We start from the raw sequence: 5,412 nt of genomic DNA, 5'->3' as shown, positions 1-5,412 counted from the left end.
CAGGCACATGCCACCATGCCTGGCTAATTTTTGTATTTTTAGTAGAGATGGGGTTTCACCATGTTGGCCAGCCTGGTCTTGAACTCCTGATCCCAACTGATCCTTCCACCTCGGCCTCCAAAGTGCTGGGATTACAGGGGTAAGCCACCGCACCTGGACAGCCATCTGCTTTTTTTACTCTACATCCTTTACCTGGATGATGACATCCTCTCCAAAGGCTTCAACTCACACTTCTCCAGCCACTTCTTTCTCCTGCCTGTTCCCAAAACATCTCCAACTCAACCTGACTGTTTTGAAGTGGGCAGGTCTATGCAAAGCTACTCCCAAAGTCTGAGAAAGCTGAGAGGCCAAAGAAAGAGGCTGACATATCCAGTTCCTTAGAAAAAAACATTTACTAGGGACTTCAAACAGAAGCCATGTCTGTGTCTTGAGACAAAATAGTGGATCTCAGCGCTATTACCACTCCCATCTTCCCACCGCCAGGGTTTATATTCCATAGGAAAAGGGTGATTTGGAAACGTAAATACAATAACATCAAGGTTGTTTGACCTAAGGGCAGGATTTACTGTAAGTACTTGTTCCTCAACAAAGAAGAATAGATAAATGGGAAATCTGAGAGGTCTTTCTGGAACTGGAGTTAATCAGAAGCGAAAATGGTGGATTCAAATCTAAGATGGAGTTGCTTTAGTCTCCACACTGCCCAAAAATAAGTCTCCCTTCTGGCAGAGACCACTAGTTGCCTGCCCAGTGTCCATTCTCCCCTCCTTTTTTAGTAGCAGAACTCCCATTTTATCATAAATGACAATGCACCTAGCTAAGAGACTCATTCCTCAAACTCCCTTACAACTAGATATGTCCATGTTTCTGATCTGTAAGAAGTGTTGTGGAGGGCCTTCTGGAAGTCTCTTAAAGGGAATTGACTCAGCTGGAAGCTATACCATTTTGCTCTTCCCTTTTCCTCCTTCCAGCTGTCCGGAATACAGTCAGGATTTTGGGAGCTCCAGCAGCTATTTTATTTAGACTTTGATGATGGAAACCATAAGCTAAAGACGGCAAAGCAGAAAGATGGATGGCTGGATCCCTGATAACTTCTTGGAGCTATCATAGCACCCTGGATTTTCTGTTTTTTTCAAACACAATCTGAATTGTTTCACCCTGTAACTATCCCTCCCAAGCTGTCTCCTCCTCTGTGTTTTCTGTTTTCACTGATGGTCGCACCATTCACCCAACTGTTCAAGCCTTAATTGTCCTCCTCACTCCTCCACATCGTTTTAATTCTGTCTCCTTAGGACATCTCAAATTTGTCCCCATTTCTCTAACCCCATCACCAGAGCCTTATTTCAGGCTCTTTTCTTTTCTCTTGCAATGAACTTTACTTCTTTAGTTGTATCTTAACTTGTTACTCTGCCTGTTTTGTTTTCCATACTGTTGCCAGAGTGGCCTTTCTTTAGTGCAAATCTGATCAAGTTACTTCACTGCTAAAACTCCTCCGATGACTCCCCACAGTCATATTAATAATAATGGCCATCAAACAAGAGCATAGTGAATTGGAAATACTGTGCTAAGCATATTAGAAGTGTTTATATTTTCATAATTGTCTTTTGGGTGAGTATTAACATCTCTATTTTATGGATGAGGAAACATGTACTTACGTGGACAAATAACCGCCAAAGATCACTAAGGTAGTAAGTGGAAGAGCAGAGTCTTGAACAGCTCTAACCACAGAGCTTCTCATTTTAGGGCCATATTCCTTGAGGATATAGTCCAAAGTCATTAGCATGGCAAAATAGACCCTTTGCAATCTGACCTCTGCTTCCACTTCTACCTTCTCTCTCACTACTCCAGAAGCAGATTTTAAAGCTATTATTGATGAATTTCCTTCCATTAAAGTTAGGAAAATGAAATTATAATAAACTCTGGTTTTGGTACAAATGAAATATTTAACTTTAAAATAATGTGAATATACCAACGTTTAAAATTTTCAATATATTGTCAACTACTTTAATGTTCTGATAAAATAAACCATTAAAATGCATAAAGGAGTACACATTTTTCCTTTTGTCTCAGGCTCCAATATTCCCTGACATGGCACTATCAGATCCTGTCTATATTTTTCATGGATTTCTTATATTTATTTAATTATTTCAGACGTTGCCTTAAATACACTTTATCCTGATGACTGAGTTTTTTGGTGCCCTCTTAAATTTCGTGCCCAAGGTGAGTGCCTCACTCTTCTCACCCAATCCTGGTCCTGCTTATCAGCCAAAGGACTCATTTGCAGCCCCTCTCTCCAACACACAATGATCTGTCTTATCTTCCTTTTGCCATTCTTGCCTAGCATATAGTGGGTACTTCATAGGTATTTGTGGGCACATGAATGAATGCTGTTTCTTTCTACCACAACAGCCATTGGTCACCCACTCCCCTGCCTATTGCCCAAACAACTCTTACTTGACCTTTTTCAAGATTGAATTTGAGTGTCACCTCCATGAGGAAGCTTTCCCTGATTGCCTAGGCCTCCTTCTCTCCTGACCTCCTCTAAGTCTGGATAATGAGCTGCTCCATTGTACTCAGTGCACCCTGAACGCACTTAGGAAATAACAGTCTTTACCATGTTCTGAGGTTCCCTGTTAGTTGCTATGAACCACGAGTCTATTTGTGAGCTCCTCAAGGGCAAAGTTGGGGGTTTCTCATCTCCATATTCCAGCCTCAGTACCTTCTAGGGAGTATGTTCATAGGATGGGTAGATAAATGTATGTATGTATGGGTGGATGGATGGGTGAATGGATGGAAAAGTAAGATCTGTTTCATGATATAATTGGTAGTAGACTGCAAGGGAAGTCTGTATTAAAGGGGAATGAGACTCATGTGGACTCTTTGCTAGAATCCAGGTAAGAGTCAATCAGGGCATCAACCTGAAATAACAGAAAGGATCCCAATCCAGTTTTAAAGAGTTTATTCAAACACAAAGCTGAGAATAGCCATTCTGGTAACACAGACTCCAAAGGAATGGGATCAGTGCTCCAAAGTTACAAGTTAAAAGTCTTGCTTATACAGGTAGAAAACAAAGAAATTAGTAGGATTACAACATTTTGTACATAAGGCTGGTTTATGAGTTGCAATAAATTGGTTACTTACAGTTTGTTTTCTTTTCCATATGGCTTGTTTTCATTTCCTCTCTAATTTAAAAGAGTATATTTAACATTCCATCTCAAGACAATGTGATAGTCATAAAATATTTGTGTGAAGGGAAGAAGGAAGTTAATCTATAATGATGATCAATAGAGAAGAGGGAAGAAGTATTCCCTGGCACCCTTTAGTCATTTGCAACATTTTGTGAAACAGCATAGGTAAGGAAGAAGGCTAATCTATAATCAGAGAAACGAAGGTTACAGCTGCCTTCCTTAAAGCTGCCTGTTACATGGCTCGGACCCCATAATCACATTCTTTTAAGGTTCAAAATAAAAGTTCCAACAGCTCGGATTTTGAATTACTTATTTTCACAGAGCCCAGACCAAGGCCGTGGCAGTAGGTTGGATATAAGAGACATTTTAGAGGAAGAATCAATAGAATTTGGCTGGGAATAAAGTGGATGGAGAAGGATTCAAAGGCAACTGAGATTTGGTAACTGAGTAGGAAGATGAGGGTTCCCTTATCAAAGACAGTCAATGCAGGAGGAGCAGACCTATCTCCTGCACATGGACACTAACCCAGAGAATGGGGATGATCTTGGCAAGGAAACCCAGAGAGATGCTGTGACCTCTCTTAAGCTACCCAGCAAGACAGTATCACAGACTGGATCAAAACCCTGAGGTCCTAACTCCTGGTGTCACTTTTTCTTCCTGTCCTTCCTGTCCTACTTTTTCCATGCTTGCTTCACAAAATATTGCTTATTTTCTCTTTCTCAATGGAAGTAAAAAAACTGCCTCTAATAACACTTTCTAATAATAGCTATAAATTCTATCTGCTTTACACTTTAATACTGTTACTTACCAGTCTCAAAACTGCTTATCTGTCATTTGAGGCTGTTTGCTAATTTCCACTCTCCTTCACTGCAATTCAGAACCTGAACTAAACCCTGGAGTTGTAAGGCTTCTCAGAAGGTCATTTTGATGGGTCCCCTTCCTGGGACAACTATAATCAAACCCTTTTTAGATAGACGAGGCCTTAATCAGCATTTATATTCCCCCTAAATTGTTCTGCAAGCCAGTCCGCTTCTTTCCAAGCCCGGAACTAGCCTAGGCTGGTCTCAAACCCTGCACTGGCCAGGCAGGTCTCAAACTCCTGACCTCAAGTGATCTGCCCGGCTGGGTCTCCCAAAGTGCTGGGATTACAGATGTGAGCCACCGCGCTGGGCCAACATTCCTTTCTTTTGAAAACTTCCCTCTCCCCTTCTAGGCTGTTCTGAAGTTCTCAATTCCAGGCCCATCCCTTGGCCTTAAGGATAGGCATATGACCCAGGTCTGGCTAATTTATAGCACCAGATCCCTCTGAGAACAATGATTGCGCTGGAGAGGGTGGGCATGTGACCTGAGCAGAGCCACTCGCAATCTAACCCCAAGATGAATGTACAGGCTGGGGGAAGGAGACACTCTCTTTCTGCTGGGGAGCCTAAACTGAGAAAATATGAACCTGGGTTTACTCAGTGGAGCATGTCTGTTTGTGCAGGAAGCCAAGCAGGATTAAGCAAAGATGAGAGGCAAATGGAGAGATGGTTCTCCATACAGTGAGTTCCTGGGCCAAGGGTTTTGGACTCTTTTTTTCTGTTGTTCTTTCTTGGCTTCTCTGAATCACCTACTGCCCTTCCTGGCTATGTGAACCAACACATTTTCTTCCTGCTGTATAGCTGGTTTATATTGTCTTCTGTTATTTGCTCCCAAAGGATTTTGACCAATATAGAGTCTTAGGTAGAAAGAAACTGACTGGTGCCACTTGCCACAGGCAAGAAAGACTTAGAACCCATTTATGAGGAGATTAATGCCACAATTCCCTTATAGGGATCTTTGGAAGGACTGGCCTGGCCTGGGACATCCTGACAATCTAAGTATATATTCAACTCCTGAATGTTCCTCATGAAATCCGATCCTGTTATTCCCTGTCCCCTTCAGTCTTAAAGCACTCTGATGGTTTCCCATAGCTGTTAAGACAAAGGTCACAGTCATCAATGGGCCTGCACAATCAGCAATAGGCCTACAAGGTCTGACTTCCACTGTCTGGATCAGGGGTCTGCTTTATTTAAACTTTTTATTTAAAAAAACAAAAAAACAACTATTTTATGTATTTTTTTCTTTTCTCTTCTTTAATTTTTTTTTTTTTTTTTTTTTTTTTTGTGACGGGGTCTCACTCTGTCGCTCAGGCTGGAGTGCAGTGGCGTGAACACGGCTCATTGCAGCCTCGACCTCCCAGGCTCAA

The sequence above is a fragment of the Colobus angolensis genome, unplaced genomic scaffold, assembly GCF_000951035.1.
Source record: "Colobus angolensis palliatus isolate OR3802 unplaced genomic scaffold, Cang.pa_1.0 Scaffold75, whole genome shotgun sequence".
Classification (NCBI taxonomy): domain Eukaryota; kingdom Metazoa; phylum Chordata; class Mammalia; order Primates; family Cercopithecidae; genus Colobus; species Colobus angolensis.
The sequence above is the reverse complement of the archived record's forward strand: the minus strand, read 5'-3'. Positions refer to the sequence as shown.